The 17,302-nt window shown below is 47.6% G+C and overlaps 1 protein-coding gene across 4 annotated transcripts in view; it reads right to left on the bottom strand.

Moving 5' to 3' along the window:
- PTPN14 (protein tyrosine phosphatase non-receptor type 14) overlaps positions 1–17,302 on the bottom strand; it is a 365,153-nt gene that overhangs the window by 179,778 nt on the left and 168,073 nt on the right. For 3 of the 4 annotated variants that reach the window (XM_084978022.1, XM_084978026.1, XM_084978028.1), the window contains exon 1: positions 12,980–13,459. The exons of the other annotated variant lie outside the window; for it this stretch is intronic. The gene's annotated coding sequence lies outside the window, so the exon portion shown is untranslated. Of the gene's footprint in view, positions 1–12,979; positions 13,460–17,302 lie in introns of those variants that run through there. 4 annotated transcript variants of the gene reach the window in all.

The raw sequence follows: 17,302 nt of genomic DNA, 5'->3' as shown, positions 1-17,302 counted from the left end.
CAAGTCAATATATCGGAAGTATTATTTCAACATGAAAATAACTTTAAAACTCGTGATGCGATATTTGACATCCTTTGCTAAGTCTGCAACGGCTGGTATGTCCTTGATACTTACAGCGCATCTCAACTCAGACTCGTCACATTTCAAATGTTGAATGGTCACAATGTGCCCAGCAGCTCCCTGAGTAGCTGCTTTGTCTTTTACAGATTATGACTGCAGAAAAACATCCCTACCTCCTAACATTTCAAAACGCATGTGTGAAACAAACTGTTGGATGGATGAAAGCAAGGGAGGGAGGGAGGAAAAGGGGGAGGGACGAGAGGGAGGAAGGGAGGACAGATGTTCCCAACCTGCAGAGACTTCCAGGCGTAAGGCTGTGGTTAAGAACTTGAGCCGTGGGGCCAGCTGCAGCTCCGACTGGACCCCTAGCCTGGGAACTTCCATATGCCGCAGATATTGGCCCTAAAAAAGCCAAAAACGAACGAACAAAAAACTGATGAAGGAAATGCTGAGCAAATGCGCTTGAGCTCATAAAGAGGCCACGGAAGAGAAAACCTGGTCATGTGACAGTCACGGCACCTTTGTTAAATGCCCGGTTACACAAACCACTGCAACAGTAGCAGCTATTAATAATTGCAGTGACATTTGTAAAGTCCTCATTTCTGATACCGCCTTAGTCTGCCTGCTTTCTTCTTGGCAGTACGGTAAGTAAGGGCGAGGGGGAGCGGGCCGACTGCCAGAATTTGGGGAATCAAGATTTTTCAGTACTGTAAATATTAATCACAGCTCCTGGCCTCAATCAGACAGACTGCTGGATATACCCGGCTCTTTCTTTGAAGGACAAAGTTCCTGTAGTGTCTCAAATTCAATGTGAACGTTATTCTTCCCTGTATTATAAATACAAAAAGTTAGACTAAATGTTTACTGTCCCTTAAACTTTCCCTGAAAGCTGGGTTTCTTTTGAGTAAATTTCCGACACTTTATTTTAAACCTGCTGTTGTTCTGTGGGTCCCTCCACAAAATCTTTTTTCAATTAATAAAAAATACAGAGTTATTCTGGTTTGCTAATGAAGACTTTAAATGTTTACTCATCTTAAGAATGCAAAATACTATACCCTCTAAGTTAGATTTTGAGTTTCTTAAAGACAAGAAACACGCCTTCTCTATTCCAGGGGCCTTTGAAGCCAAGCTTTTGCTATAAAGTATTCTGTAGCATTGTGTCCCTTAAGATTATATACGGTCCATAAAATAAAATTTAAAAAAATTTTTTAAAGGTCTTTGCTAAGAAAACATTCAGCTCCAACACATTTTTGTTGGCTGCAAGTCTTCTTGGAGTCTTTAATATGCTCATGCACACAGATTTCAAACTGCTATGCTCTGCCATTATTAACATTTTACCTACCAGTCTACAGATGAGAAAATAATAATGTGACTCAAGAGAATCAAACAACAGGGAAAGAGCCTAATTATCCCCAGAAACAGACCTCTTCACAGACCTTTGCACTGAGTTTCTGGTCCAATGGGCTGTACACTGTGCATTTCTCCCTTTTTATCATCCCTGGTATATATACAGTAATTAACCTATCAGAATCCTCCAAAAGAAGGCACTTTTTTACAAAGGAAGGAAGGGAGGGAGAGAGGGAGAAAAAAAGGGAGGAGAAAGGACTGGAGTAGGGAGGGAGGGAGGAGGGGTGACACGTCTTCAAATAACTTGGGAAGCGTAAATAAACATCACTTCATATTCACAGGCAAAGTTCAAATGCCTAAACACGTGCATAAGGATGAAGGGACATGAAACACACAATTGTACTGAACCTAGCACTTGGAAAAATAAGCCTCGTTTTGAAAACAACCAAACAGCTGCTCAGCAGAAGCACAGCACAAATCATCCTTCCCGGCCTTTATTTTTAGATGTCTCTTAAGTAAAACAGTAATTTTCGAAAGAATATAATTAAAACCGGTAGGTGTCATTTCATTATTTTGGAGTTTTAATTCGTTTCATATCAGCCACACTTTTTTCCCCCCATAAATCACGGCATTATGTAATATTCCATAACCAATTCCTTGCCTTTGAATAAAAGAATTTCTATATTCTTTTTTTAACGTGCAGGTTTCAAAACAGCACAATCCACCCAGAAGGTGAGTTAGTGTAATCTACAGATTAAGACACAGGGAGTCTAAATGGCAGCCCCATTTTTCCAATGATAATTTGGAGACTTGTGCATGTCTAAAAAAAAAAGGTGTACCCTCATCATCATGTAAAGCATAGTTTACAAAATGTCTAATGAAAACGAATATGCTTAATAGATCACAGGATTTCATTGGCAGAAACAAATGCTAATTGCCTGCTGGCGTCTTTAATGAAACCTAATTGCTGGCTTGAGCTGTCACCACTGACCCTGCGACCAGCCCAGTACACCCTTCATAAACCTAATACAGCATAATCCTCCTTCATTATGGTTATTATAGCTCTGCAGTGGGACACGTCTGCCACAAAAATAAACTCTGCTGCCTCTCCTCTACAAGGATGTGTCGCTTCTCCATCCCAGAGCAAGCAGTATTAGTGGCAGAAGTCATCCGTTACAAGTGGTACCACGTCACAGCCCAGAGCTATTTCCAAACCAAGACTCACACACACCCCCGGACACTGCTACAGAAACCACGACACACTCCATGGTCATGAAGGGAAAAGGACTGAAAAATAAGAACAAACCAAAATAACTACACCATCCCTCATCACTATAAGGTAAAGGGGAAAAGCAGAAGAAATAATTTCCAAAACTAATCATGGGTTTGAATTAGGAAATGCATGTGTAAAATCGATTTAATTTATAGTTTACATTTCTGATACTGATCTCACAAGATACTCCCCCTTCAATGTGCTCTGAAGTTTTTTGAACATGCTCTTTAAAAAAATTACTTCAATTAAAAACATCAGTCATACATCTACTGCTTAACTATTCCAAGCAGAATGGATAAATAAATCACAAGACACGTCCCCAAAGAGCTCGAAACTTTGGAGAGAAAGATGAACAAAGAGCTATAATCCAACGTGATGCTTATCAGTAAAAATGGGAAGAGTACCAAAGGAAGTCAGATGACAATGAACTCTCCTAAGTGATAAAAAGGGAAAGTCAGACAAAACATCTAAGATGTAAAACTTTTTAATATAGACAGTAGAGAGGAGTTCCCATCATGGTGCAGCAGAAACAAATTCAACTAGGAACCATGAGGTTGTGGGTTCGATCCCTGGCCTCACTCAACGGGTTAAGGATCTGGTGTTGACGTGAGCTGTGGTGTAGTCGCAGAAGCGCCTCGGATCCTGCATTGCTATGGCTGTAGTGTAGGTCAGCAACTGTAGCTCCAACTGGACCCACAACCTGGGAACCTCCATATGCTGAGGGTGTGGCCCTAAAAAGCAAAAATATATAGATAGAGACAGACAGACAGTAGAGAATTGAGGAAATTATCATGTGACCAGATATAGAAAGGAATTCAAAAGGAAAGTAAGTTATAGCATGAGTCAAAGCTACAATGTTTTGAGTTCCCCTGCAGCTCAGCAGGTTAAGGATCTGCTATGGCACAGGTTGGATCTCTGGCTTGGGAACTTCTGCATACCTCCTCTGCAGCCAAAAAGAGAAAAAAGCTATAATGTTTCAACTGAGAGACATGTTTCCAGCTGGGGCTAGAGGTTAGGTGGGAACAAGAGCAAAGCCTGCAGAGCTAGGAATGCTCTAAAAGTCTGCAATTGACCATGGGCAATTTCATGTATTGGTGAAATTAAATATTTTAGACATACAGGAGAATATAGTAAATATACATGTTCCCACCACCCAGCTTAGGAAATAAAACCACACCACATCCTTCTTTTCACCTCCATCACTACCCCGTTCCCCACATTTGGTATTCATCTTCCTGGCATTTCTTAACACAGCTGATCCTTGAACAAGAAAGTTTGAACTACAGGGGTTCACTTGTACTTGAATTTTTTTTTTTTTTTGATGGTAAATAACTACAATACTACATGATCTGCAGTTTGTTGGATCTATGGATGTCAAACCACAGATATGAGGGGTACAACTCTAAGTTCCATGAGAATGTGCAACTGTTCAGAGGGTTGGCGTCCCTAACCCAAGCCACATTCAAGGGTCAACTATACTTTTACAGCAGATACACATATCTCTCAACAATACAAGAAAGATCTGAAGCAAGAGAGGAAAAATATCAGATGTATTTAAAACGAGATTTTAGTGTGGATTGGTCTCTGCACCGGCAGTAGTGAGACAGGTGAGTGGCTGGATCTGCTGAAGGATCATTCTGATGGAGACAGAAGGGGCAGCCGCAGCCTCGGAGGCACTTTCCAGGGCAAGTGGGAGGCAGACCCGAATGAACAGCTACAGGTGACCAGCAGCACAAGGGAGGTGAGAGTCTGCTGAGCACAAGGAGGAACACAGATGGGAGCAGTCAGGTGGCTGCTCCTGGAGCTGGGAGGCTAAGGAGAGGGACAGGCAGGTTGAAGAGGACACAAACCACCAACAGCAAAGCAGCAGGGGGGGCCGGGCCCGGAAGGCTGCCCAGAGAAAGGGTATTCCAGTGGCTTTTGACAGGTTGGGATCCCAGGGCAAGCAAACAGCCTGACCTAACTGTAGGTGGAAAATGACTGGGCCTGTTCAGGAAACCGCTGCAGCTTGGCAGAACCTTGGGGAATAGGGGACATAAATCTGAAGAAATCAGAGGCCCACTGGGGGATTATTTTTGTTGAACCGGAAAGAGCAAGCTGAAATGTATATCGTGTATATACTGTAATTCAAAACAAATGCACTTTCATAACCATGCAATCTGCCTTAATCTCTTTTACTCGAGAACTGAAATAATGGCCAGAGCCAATCTCGTGGTGTGCGGGATAACATCAGTGTTATCATCTCTGTTTATCACCTAGCTCTGTATGCAGGACAGGCCGTCTTGGTCAAGGGTAGGCTGGCATCCTCTGTCACACAGGGTCATGGAGGGCCTCTCTCTCCTTTTTTTTTTGGCCACCCTTCGGCATATGGAGTTCCTGGGCCAGGGATCAGATTCGAGCTGCAGCTGCAACCTAAGCTGCAGCTGTAGCGACACTGGATCATTAACCCACCATGCCAGGACGGGGATGGAAACTGAGTCCCAGCACTCCCAAGACACCACCGATCCCATAGTGCCACAGTGGGAACTCCCTCTTTCTCATTTTATTCATTGTGGCTGTGCCTGTGGCAGGCAGGCTTTCCTAGGCCAGGGATCGAACCCAAACTGCAGCAGTGAAAATAACAGATCCTTAACCCACTAGGTGACCAGAGAACTCCTTTCTCATTTTAAAAACTAGTAAATCAGAGATGGAATAATGAGTGATATTGCCTCTTCCTCTTTAATATAAGGTACAAAAGAAATAATGAAATTATTAAAATAAAGAAAGAAATGAAATTAAGCGTATTCTAATCAATAGCGTATTTAAACTGGCAAAAATAATTTTGTTTTATGCCTTAACTCCCAAAGGTTCCTATTTATTTACCTTTCTGTGATATTTATATTTCCTTGATCTGCATGGTTTCCTAGGTTTTAAAAATGAGAGGAGTTCCCGTCGTGGCTCAGTGGTTAACGAATCCGACTAGGAACCATGAGGTTGCAGGTTCGATCCCTGGCCTCGCTCAGTGGGTTAAGGATCCGGCGTTGCCGTGAGCTGTGGTGTAGGTCGCAGATGCAGCTCAGATCCTGTGTTGCTGTGGCTCTGGCGTAGGCCAGCGGCTACAGCTCCGATTCGACCCCTAGCCTGGGAACCTCCATATGCCGCAGGAGTGGCCCAAGAAATAGCAAAAAGACAAAAAAATAAAAAATAAAAAAAATAAAAATGAGAGAAAAAATGATCATGTTTTTGAAAGTATCCAAGTAAAGCCGAACAACATTAAGAACCAGAGTATCAGCAACCGCAGAAAACAGTTTAGGGATGTGATTCATCTCCTCAAATGAACAAAAAAGATGTATATGATACATGGCACTGATATCCATTTAATTTTTTTAAGTCACATATAGTCATGAACATGATATACTCTCCCCAGAGCACCACAGCTCCTATTAAAGAATAAATAATAAATTCCAAACCCAACTGGGCTCTACATCTTCAGTTCAGCATTTCAGAAATGCATTCATTCACTGATTCTTTAAATACATAAAAAAAAAAAAAACAACTCCGTTTCATTCTCTGCAAAATAGCAACAATCATGGTACCTACTTCACCGATGGTAATACATCTTCTGACATACTGAGAACCCTGAGACAGAGTCACCCACCTCCATATCAGGTAGATATTCTGATTCTGAACCAAATAAAATATGAATCCCGCCAAGAAGCAGCTTGTAACTCAGTAGAGGAGAGAGGGAGGTGAACAGATTTAATGAGGGTAAGACAAAACTTACCAAGACAGCTAAGTGCAAAGTACTCAGTGAGTATGAAGAAAGGAATGGCCTCATGGGATAGAACATGATGGAAGACAGCACGAGAAAAAGCATATCTATGTATGACCGGGTCGCTTTTCTGTACAGCACGCATTGGCACCACATTGCCAATCAACAGAAAGGAAGAGAGGAAAAAAGGAAGAAAGGAAGGAAGGAAGGAAGGAAGGAAGGAAGGAAGGAAGAAAGAAAGAAAGAAAGAAAGAAAGAAAAAAAGAAAGAAAGAAAGAAAGAAAGAAAGAAAGAAGAAAGAAAGAAAAGAAAAGAAAAGAAGAGGGGAAGAAGGGAGGGAGGAAGGGGAGAGATTGAAAGAGAGAGAGAAAGAAAGGAATGCCTAACCAGTTGTGGGCAGGAGTGTCAGGGAAGGGCAAGCTTTAGCTAAAGGCACAGGGGCTAAGCAAGCAGCAGGGGAAGAGGTCACTCTGGGTTGGAATGTAAGCAACAAAGGAGAAGAGATTAAACACCACCACGTCTTAGGGCCCAGAGAGAGGGAGAGGGAGAGAGAGAGAATGGAAGGTAAAACAGCAGACAGGAATGGGGAGGTAGTCAGGCTAAAGAATCCTTATCACACAGGTAAAAGGAAGCAAAATTAGAATTTAAACAGTACAAAAGAGGTGCGTTTTTAAAAATTCTTTGAGGAGTTCCCTGGTGGCCTAGTAGTTAAAGATTCAGTGTTGTCACCACTATGAGTCAGGTTGGCACAGACACACACACAAACACTCTTTGAAAGAGTAGATAAAGAATATATGAAAGCCTTCGAAGCTCTGGAACAACCCCAAGAGGCGGTAGGGATGGAGAGAAGAGAACAAACTGAAAATATTTTAGAGGGGACCTAAGGACTAACTGGGTTTGTTACTGAGGTTTGATGATAGGGGGTGGGGCGCTAAGAAAGAGTGACAAGGTGAAGAGAACTCCAAGGGCCTGGCGTCCACAGGTAACTCAGTTGATGGCACCAAGACAGGAAATACAGAAGGAGCACATCTTGCAGCAAGAAACTAATGATTTGAGACGGGAAGCATCCGGCAGGTGTATCGGATACCCAGACGCAAGGAAGTACCAGATAAACCAAACTGTACAGAACCGAGCAGAGAGGTGTGGATGGGAGAGGAGAGCCAAGGAAATTCATTAAAATGGAAACGCCTCATTCATACTCTCCACAGGCCTGGCTAGGGCTACGTGCCCTTTAATTCTTGGCCTCTCCAGAGCTCTAAAACCACCAGAAGTAGAGTCATTCACACCGATGCAGAGAAAAACTGAAGTGACTACCACACCAAGGCTGACAGGGGCGGATGGACCAAAGAGACTCCTGGACTCAGCGATTCTCAAAACAAGGCCCAGGTCAAGGACCAGGAATATCAGCATCACCTGGGAGTTCCTTAGCAAGGCCAGTTCTCCGGCCCCACCACAGACCTACGGAATCAGAAGCTGGGGTGGGAGCGGGCAATAGCAGCCGGCTGTAACTTAACTAGCTGTCCAGGTGATGCTGAGGCTCACTAGAGCCTGAGATCTATTGCCTTAGCTAACACCCCAGGTACTTGAGGGGAATGGACTGTGAAAGAAAGAACGCCTGGGAGATGAATTTCCAAAGGCTCGAGGAAATTAAGTGTTCGAAAAAGATATGCTTTCCACAAAGACAAGCATCAGGAACTTCTGCCAGTTTTCAGCACTGAGCCAAGCAGATCAGATCGGTGGGCCTCACCAGAAAGTTTCCTAATTTCGGAAGATCGTTCAGTGCGGAAATCTCAGAGATTACAAACATGAAAAGGTTACTCTGCTTCTCAGAGGATGCCACCCCACCAGCAAACTGGCTCTCACTTTCTCACCGGACATCTCCCTGGGGACCGACACCCAGCATTTATGGGATGGCGGCCTAGGGTTACAGGACCTCTGGATATGCAACAGACCTCTGGGTCAAGCCAGCTGACCAGGCTCAGGATAAAACCCTAGAGCAGGGCCTCCTCGAGTCCCCTAAGGAACTAGGCTAAATCACCCACATATCAAATTTTACACACAAGATTGATTTAGGCATGGCCACAGTGTTTCTTCTTCCAGTAGCTAAAGGACCATAAAGCAACAAAAGCGTCACTGGAGGGTGAAACAAAACCAAGCCGAGGCATATGGAACCAACAGGAAAAAGGGAAAGGAAATTAAAACAATGTTAATATGCCATTTATAATCCAACTCAGACACACAACCACCCCGATCCCACAAAGGCTACTCAGTCACCATCACCTTTTACCCTCGGCTACTCTAAATCTTCATGCACAAGCATTGCATCATATCCTTTCATTCAAAATTATAAATAATTCAGGGATTATTTTCATAATCAGCATGCATGCAATGCATGGCGAAGGCATGGCTGGTGTGGGCAAAGCAATTTCCTCTCCACCCTCCCTGCAAAATTCCTAGCCCATCTGCATTGTCTTAAACTTTCCCCCTTTTAAGCCCCCCAAGGGGTCTTTCTCAGACCTGGGACCCAGGCTAGCAATCCTGTTTGCAGGATTTCACCAATGCTTGGCCGCAGTGAGAATCCACCCTGCTCCCAAAGCAGCTACCGCACACCTGTCCTGCTGACCTTTTAGGAGCTGCTCCTTGCTTCTAACATTCCCTCCTGCTGGGACGTTGATATAAAGATCAAGGAGTTAATGTTTGCCGAATACTTAAGGATTCTCAGATGAAAGGCAACATTAAAGTTCAAGGGACCTGAGGCTGGCAGGAGAGAGGCGTTACAGTTGACTCCTTAAACTTAGGCTTCAAAGAAGGAAAAGCAAGGCTGCAAAGACACTCATGTGCGCAGACTGGCTAGCTTTTTGCACTAATCCTAGAGGCAGGCGGATTTATTCTAACATCATTTAATTCACTGGATTTCAGCATTACAAATACAAGGATCCTTGTATTAGCACTGGACTCGTGTTATGGGAAGCAGTATACAGGGGAAAGGAGCCTTTTTTTCCTGCCCTTGCCTACGTGGCTTTCCCTCCCCAAACTACCCTACTGCCTGGTCCTGCAACTCTCAACCTCCTCCTACGTGAGAGGCCAGCAGCTGCCAGCCAACACATTTGCTTTGAGCCAACAGACCAAAAGAAGAGAGAGGAAAAAAAAAAAAAAAAAAGTCAAAGACAAAGCTTTATGTGTATGTTGGCATGCATGTGAATTCAGGCTGCTGGGGAAAAAATGACACACACAAAGAGCACATTCATGGCCACATATAACTCCTGGAACATATAAATAGCCATCCTTGACCCAACACCTACTCTGTGTGAGGGAAGCACTGTTAGCAGAATTCCCCACAAATATCCTGGCAAGTTCAATACTCCTGGCCTCAACTTAGAGATGAAGAAATGGAGACACGAAAGGGCTTCGAAGTCTGGCCAACATCACATAACTAAAAAAATGGCAGAGCTGGAATACAAATTTAGCTCCATCTCGAACTCCCAACCCTGGACCCGCGGCTGCAGCACACCAATTTCCTGGAAAAGCTGCAGAACTTGCTACACACACCCCTTGGACGACTCAGAAGCCCTCCCTGGGGCTCAGCCCGGGAAAGGGTAAATTCAATCAGTAAGGGGAGATCACAGAGTCTTATTTTAGATAGTAATTTTAACCTCTTCTCCACCAAAACTTGTTTGCCCTCGTTCTTTTCCAATCAGCACAAGCAGCAATCATTGAATTGACTCAAGAGTTCATCTTGTCTCTTTCCTCTGCCTTGTCGCTAACGAAGGGCACAGCACCTTCTGAGGCTTAGAACAAGTTCCATTTGGTGACTAAATAAAGAAGTTCGAATGCAGGATCGTAGATAAAAAAGGCTAAGAATCTGGAACCCAGGTGAGAAACACGTACAATCAAAGGGTTTCTGTTTGCTTCCTTCCAACAAAAACCAGAAACTCTTAATAAGGAGGGAAGCCTGGGGCAGGGGTGGCACTTGGCAGCGGGGAGTCTCACTGTTCTTGACTTTGGGCTCATCCATTCAGGACAAGTAAGATTTCTCCTAAATTCCTGCTTTTTCTCTGAATTCTTTAGGTTCTTCCATACAAACATAGTCTAACTACTCTCTTTCCATTACAGCTGTCCACAGAGTCTGCACAACCTGAGTCACCAAAGTGTATATAATAAGTATGTGTTTAAGCCAGCAATGGAGGCTGGGTGGGTACCTGGCATTATCAAGAAAGAGCTTCTTTCTCTTGAGCCTTTTCTCGCATGCAGGGCCAATACCTTCAGGAAAACCCTCGTCAAGGGGCTGATCTTAAGATAAGGGAAGATGCTGGGGGCAGCAGCGGCGGGCGGGCGGGCGGGCAGGAGGGGGGGAGCTTGGGTATAAACACCTGATAGTGTAGCAAGTCAGAAATCTCCTCCCTCTCTGATGTACTGGCCTGAGGTCACTGAAAGCTGGACCTCTGCCACCTCAGGCAGGACTCCACCTCTACAAATGATGCTGCACCACCACTTCAGCCCAGCAGAAGAGGCAGCCTCGCAAACCTCGTACAAGAGGCTCCTGCGCTGTAAGGAACTGTTCCAGGCAGAATCTGCTGAAGCCTGGACCAAGAGGCTACCCCCAAGTGACCAGAAGGCAGCCAGCTTTTCCTAAAGTTTCGGGGGAATGAAAAGCCGTCCTTCCAACTGCGCCGAAGCAGTCATGACTTTGAAAGGTGGAGAACACTCCAACAAGCACAGTGACACCGAGGAACCCACTCTGTACATCAGGGCTATCCGTTCAGATCAGGCAAAAGAGCATGAGGCTGTTCATTGAGGCTTCTGTTTCTAAGGCACGAGCTATTAACTTCAATATGAGGTTCTGTAATGCTGCAGTATTAGCACCTATCACTGTCAGGTGGCTTTTTAAGAGAGCGTCAATACCATTCTAATGAAACCAGGCATGGGCCAATTAGGGCCAATCAAAATTAAGATTGTCGCACAACCCCTGCTTATTCTAGAAGCAGCATCGGCATGGAAGTGTGTCCAAAAAGAGAGACGTGTGCTCCTCATGAAGCTACGTGGTTCCCATAATTGCTTCCGGTTTAATTCCATATACATAACATGGAGTTCCCACAATGGTGCAGTGGGTTAAGGATCTGGCATTGCCGCAGCTGCCATATAGGTCACAGCTGCAGCTCAGCTTCGAACCCTGGCCTAGGAACTTCCATATGCCGCAGGTGCGGCTAAAGAAGAAACAATGATAATAAAATACATTTTAAAAAATAAAAAAATTCTAGCCCCATTACATTGAACCAACCCGGCCATACATCCCCTTCCAGGGCCCAGATACCTACTACTAGGCACAACCGCTTTGCACTCATCTTCTGGAGGACTCTCACTTCGCACAAGCTGCTTCCTCAACCTGGAAAGCACTCCAGGTGAGCATCACCCCAACCCTCTAAGTTCAGCACACCCTTGCCCCTCCCCTCCAGGACTCAGCCTTCTCAGGCTCTCTCACTACATGGTACTTCCAGATCAGCCTGTGGGCTCCCTCCAGGAGGCTGCAGTTAGATCTAGTTTTAGCAACTTTTTCTCCCCATAGCCCCTCTTCCCAGCCCGGTGTTTGTTGAATGAATAGGTGAACCAACTCATTTTAAGAAATTAACACATTGGCGGAAACCCTGTAACCTCCCAGCAGCCTGCAGTCCAGAGATTCTTCACTTTCATAAAGAGCCTGCAACAGCCAGTCCCTGGACAGACTGAAGCCAAAACCCCACAATTTCCTTAAATTGCGGGGGGATGGGGAGGTGCGAGGAACTGGAGGACGTGGAAGGAAAAGGGAGGCAGGGCCAGCACTACCTCACTGCTCCCTCAAAAAAGGTGGAACATCCCTTATGCACATTCACACTCCAGATTTAGGGGTCAGGCCAGGAGAAAGGGGAGACAGTCTATTAACAACGCGCTCGGAACCGGTTAATACTCAGAACTTCCATAGTTTGGGATGGAGACCTGTTCTGAAATGATGTGGCCACAGGTTCTGCCTTTAAGTCGGTCCGACCACCCAAGCAGGGGCCAAGAAGCCCAGGAGTTCGGTGGCAAGGCTGGGGCCTAGTGAGAAGGCACGGAAACACCTCTCCCTCTTCTGCCGTCCCCCTGGGGTGCAGAGAAGGGTCGCGGAGGGAGTTTCTCTCCCGCTCGAGAGACAGCACTGTCTTTGGCTTTCAGCCTGCGGCCCCCACCGTCTGGGTATCTCCAGCTGCCCTCACCAGGCCCTCTCTGGTTCCCAAGAGCAAAAAGGAGCGGGGAGGAGGGGGCGAGAGTGTGGGTTTAACCACAAACGCTCCAGACGGCGTTCGTCTCTCACCTTAACTCCCCAGACAAGCTGTGCGCCCCAGCGGGAGGCTCCCACTGCGACTTAAACTCTGCGGCGGCCCTGCCACCTCGTGCCCCGGTTGCCCTGCCAAGCGTCCCGGGCGGCCGATCCCAAGTCGGCGTTGCCAGCGTTTGCCCAAGTCATCGGCAAGGCGCCCGGACGTCCAGGCAGCCCCCGACCTCGGGCCGGACTCCCTGCGCCAGACGCGGCTTACCTGCTTACATGGCCCCGTCGGTGCCCCGGAGACCCGCGCGGTAAAGCTGTCCTCCGCGGCGGCGGCGGCGGCGGCGGCGGCGAAGCCCCAATTCCCCCAAGAAATTGATTCCAGTGGCTGGCGGAGAAGGGGCGGAGGGAAGAAGCCGGAGGAGGCGAAAGGGGAGGGAGGTTTCCGCCGCGATCCCGGCGCGAGAGTTGGCGCAGGGGCACCGGGAGAAGGGGGAAAGCAGAACCAGCCCGGATCGCGGCTGTCCCGCGGGAGGGGGGCCGGGACGAGGAGGCCGGGGAGGATGGGCGGGTGGCAGGCGAAGATCGCCAAGGGGCCACTTCGTGGCGTCCGTTCCCCGAGGACCAGCGCCGGGAGGGCAGGCAGCGGAGCGAGGAGGAGCACAGCAACCTGCCTTCGCAGTGTGCCCGCCGCGCCCGCCCAGGGGAGAAAAAGTTGGGACGAACTTTCAGGGGCCGGGAGAGCCAGAGCGGCAGGAAATGCGAGCGGCCGGGAGAGGAGGGAGGAAGGGGCCGTGCGAGTGGGAGGGGACGGAGCAGGCGCCGGCGGCCGCGGCTCCCCCACCCCCAGGTCCGGCTCCGCGGCTCCCGGGCGGGCGCGGGGGGGTGCAGGGCGCGCGCCGGGGGCGGGGAGGAATGCGGCCCGGCGGGCGCGCGCGGGGGCGCCCGGGGCGGGCGGGGGGGGGAGGTAGGCGCGGAGCCGGGAGCCCCAGCTCCCCAGCCGCGGGCGAGCGTCCTTGGGGACGTCACAGCGCTGGAATCCGAGGAATGCCGGGCTGCTGGAGCTCCTTCTGCAGGCCCCGGGGAAGTCGCGCACTTTGAATGTGGTGGCTTTGGAGAAGGTTTTCAAAGGTGACGGCTGAACCGGGAGGACGGGATGCAACCCCCCGGGGTACGAGAGTGGGCGTGGGGAAGCCAGAGCCACCGCCGCGACCCCACCCAGCGCCTCTGAGCGCGGGGCCGAAAGCGGGAAGCAGGAAAAATCCCACCGAGATCTCCGCAGCCCTCCGAGGCGGGGCAGCGGCAGGAACTTGCCCTCTCAGCCCTGGAGCTAAGAAAGGCAGTCCTTCTTACTAGGGGAAACCCTCCGAGCAGGACGTCCCCGTGCAGCCACGTCGCAGGGAAAGACCAGGAGAAACGAGAGTGGCTTCACCGAGCGAGCAGTCTGTCCAGCCCACCCGGAATCTCTGGGTATCGGGCCTGGGGTTTTAGCAACCCCCGGACCCCCTCCAGGGATAGCAAACGCCGTTACAGCACGCAGGGAGTTAGACTCTGTCGCTTCCCCGGTTCTCTCCCTGCCACAGAAGCGCCCCACCCAGCCTGGGTGGGCACAGGGGGGGAACTTCCTTAGCATTTTCCGAGGTGGAGTTAATGAGAGGCAGCTGGTAAGATGGACCAGGCACGGAGCCAGGCGAGGGAACCCGGGTTTGGGGACCTGCTCTGCCAGGGACCGGCCGGGGTGTGTCCCAGTCCCTGAAAGCCTTGACCTCTGTGGCTGCACAAGCAAAGGATTTGCCCATTTTTTTTTCCTATGGTCCTTTGCATTGCAAAAGTCTGCTACCTTACTCAGCCCCAGTCCTTTCAACGTTTCTTATGTTGAATAGGGCTCTTGAAGTCATTGCCACTGATGATGTTGTCCCAAATTCCTTCATGTCCCACAACGCTGGGTCTCTTGCGGAAGAGAACTGGAAACCCCAAAGCAGAGCCTCTTAGATCCATCAGGTACAAATCTGTGGTCACCACACTGACATCTTTGAGCAATTGCCCATCTCCATATCTACGAAGAAGCAAAGACCATAAAGGGCTGGAAGGAAGAGGCTGAAGGGAATTAAAATCATTTTCTCCGGGATTTCTCTTATGACGCAGCAAGTTAAGGATCTGGTGGTGTCACTGCAGGGGCCTGGGTTGCTGCTGTGGTGCAGGTTCAATCTCGACCCTGGGCGCGGCCCAAAAAATGGAAAAAAATATATCCGTTTCAACAACTTTCAAGGAAATAGCTGAATAGCTTCAAAATGGACTTCCTGGATGTCCACAGAAAATGAGGGAGCGCCTTACCGTGTACCAGGAAGTATGGAAAGCACTTTAGATGCTCTTGCATTTTTTTCCCCATTTTCTGGATGAGGAAAATGAGGTGTAAAGAAATTATCACCAAAGGTCACACAGCAAGAAAAATATGCTAGTGGACCCTACTCTGTCTGCCTCCCAAATGCAAGCTTATAAACCCTTCCAAATGTAACCAAAACAGGATTACGATTAAAGATAAGGAAGTACCTGCAGGCTGTCAAAGCGGGAGAGGTGACAGATCTTTTGGGGTCTTCGAGGAAAGGAAGTGACATTTGTGTCTTGTCGCTCCAAAGTCACTGTGACACCATCCTCTGGAGCTCAGGAAGCTGAGACAGTCTTGGTGTGGAAGAGAAAGAACTTGAATGCAGACATCGGGTCTGGTTCTGCCTTTGACCAGCCCTGTGACCCTGAGCAGACCCCTTTAGTTTTTAAGTGGAGAGCGACACGGAGGTCCGTGGTTGGTTGAATGAGTTCATCTCCGGGGGACTTTGCCAGTCTGAACTGGGCTGCAGGTGTATACTCCTCCAGGCAGATGGCATGCCTGTGGAGAGAGCTAAGTGATAAAGCCAGGAGGTCTTGAGGAAAAGACTCTTTTCATACTGCCCTCAGAATCAAAATGAATGTGTTGCCGAGTGTTCAACGGCAAAACAAAAAATAAAAACAAAAAACCCAGGAAACCACCAGATAAGATTTAGTGCTACTCCTGTGGACTCATTTTTATTTTAAATAATTGCACTCCTTTTTTTTTTTTTTGGTCTTTTTTTTTTTTTTTTTTTTTTTTTTTGTCTTTGCTAGGGCCGCTCCCACGGCATATGGAGGTTCCCAGGCTAGGGGTCTAATCAGAGCTGTCACCACCAGCCTACACCAGAGCCACAGCAACTCGAGATCCAAGCTGCGTCTGTGACCTACACCACAGCTCACGGCAATGCCAGATCCTTAACCCACTGATCGAGGCCAGGGATCGAACCCGCAACCTCATGGGTTCCTAGTTGGATTCGTTAACCACTGAGCCATGATGGTAACTCCAAATAATTGTACTTCTTAACAACAAAAACAACCTCACATATTATTAATTTAAAAGCCCATTTAAAAAAAGCCCATAAAGTGCATCTGACCAGCCACATGTCTCTTTCTTTAGAATAGATCCCAGAAAGGCAATACCAATAGGACTTTCTAAGATAGGCAGTCCAACCTAAAATTTTTGGTTTGTTTTGTTTTTAGGGCCCCACCTGCAGCACATGAAGGTTCCCAGGCTAGGGGTGGAATCAGAGCGGCAGGTGCCCGACCTACACCACAGCCACAGCAACACCAGATTCAAGCCGTGTCTGCGACCTACACCACAGCTCACGGCAACGCCAGATCCTTTAACCCACCGAGCGAGGCCAGGGATGGAACCCACATCCTCACGGATACTAGTTGGGTTCATTATCGCTGAGCCACAATGGAACCTCCCCAACTCAAAATTTAAAAAACCTTCCCTTCTCTGGATAAATGCATTAGAAACTAGTCATAGGCTTCTTTCAAAATAGAAAAAAAGTAGCTCATTTCCTAAGTCTGCATCCCACTTGAGTCTCCTCAATATCCATCAGAGTGAATAGGAGCTTGCTTGATGGGTCAGGCCCCAAACAGATCATTACACGTTTATTTAAAGCTTTGTAATGTAGGAACTTGCCAATATTAAATACCCCGCCAAAAAATCTTTCAGTTGGCTCTAAGTCCAAGTTAAACTACAAATACAGGCTGAATCTCGTGGGCCTCCATGACTCCACCCACCTCCAGTGTGTTCCTCAGATGAATTTATTAATTTGTTTTCTTTTTACAGCTGCACCTGCAGCATTTGGAAGTTCCCAGGCCAGGGGTCGAATCAGAGCTGGAGCTGCAGCTGCTGGCCTAAGCCACAGCCATGGCAACAACAAATCCTTAACTCACCAAGCAAGGCCAGGATCGAACCTGCATCCTCACAGAGACAACATCAGAACTCCTTCATGTATTAACGCTATACTTTCAAAACCACTGAAAAGCAAAATAAACTAAGTTCCCCAACCGAAGAAAACTGGAAAGTAAGCAGGCTCTCTTAGGAAAATGGCAATGGTCTCTAGGGGCCTTTAACAGAATTTTCAAGTCCGAGGAAGAGAGGTTGTTTTCATCCTCAGTCTAATTTTAATTCCTAAAAGGATATTTGGCAGTTTACGGTAATGGAGGGAAAGGGAAGTGGGAAGCGTGTTCAAAATACACATCCTCTCTGTACCCC

Source organism: Sus scrofa, chromosome 9, assembly GCF_054392235.1.
Source record: "Sus scrofa isolate SSC_HxYL_T2T_F1_AM1 chromosome 9, Sscrofa_HxYL_maternal_Yorkshire_Landrace_v2.0, whole genome shotgun sequence".
In the NCBI taxonomy this organism is placed as follows: Eukaryota; Metazoa; Chordata; class Mammalia; order Artiodactyla; family Suidae; genus Sus; species Sus scrofa.
Note: the sequence above shows the minus strand (reverse complement) of the source record. Positions and strands in the feature narration are given on the sequence as shown.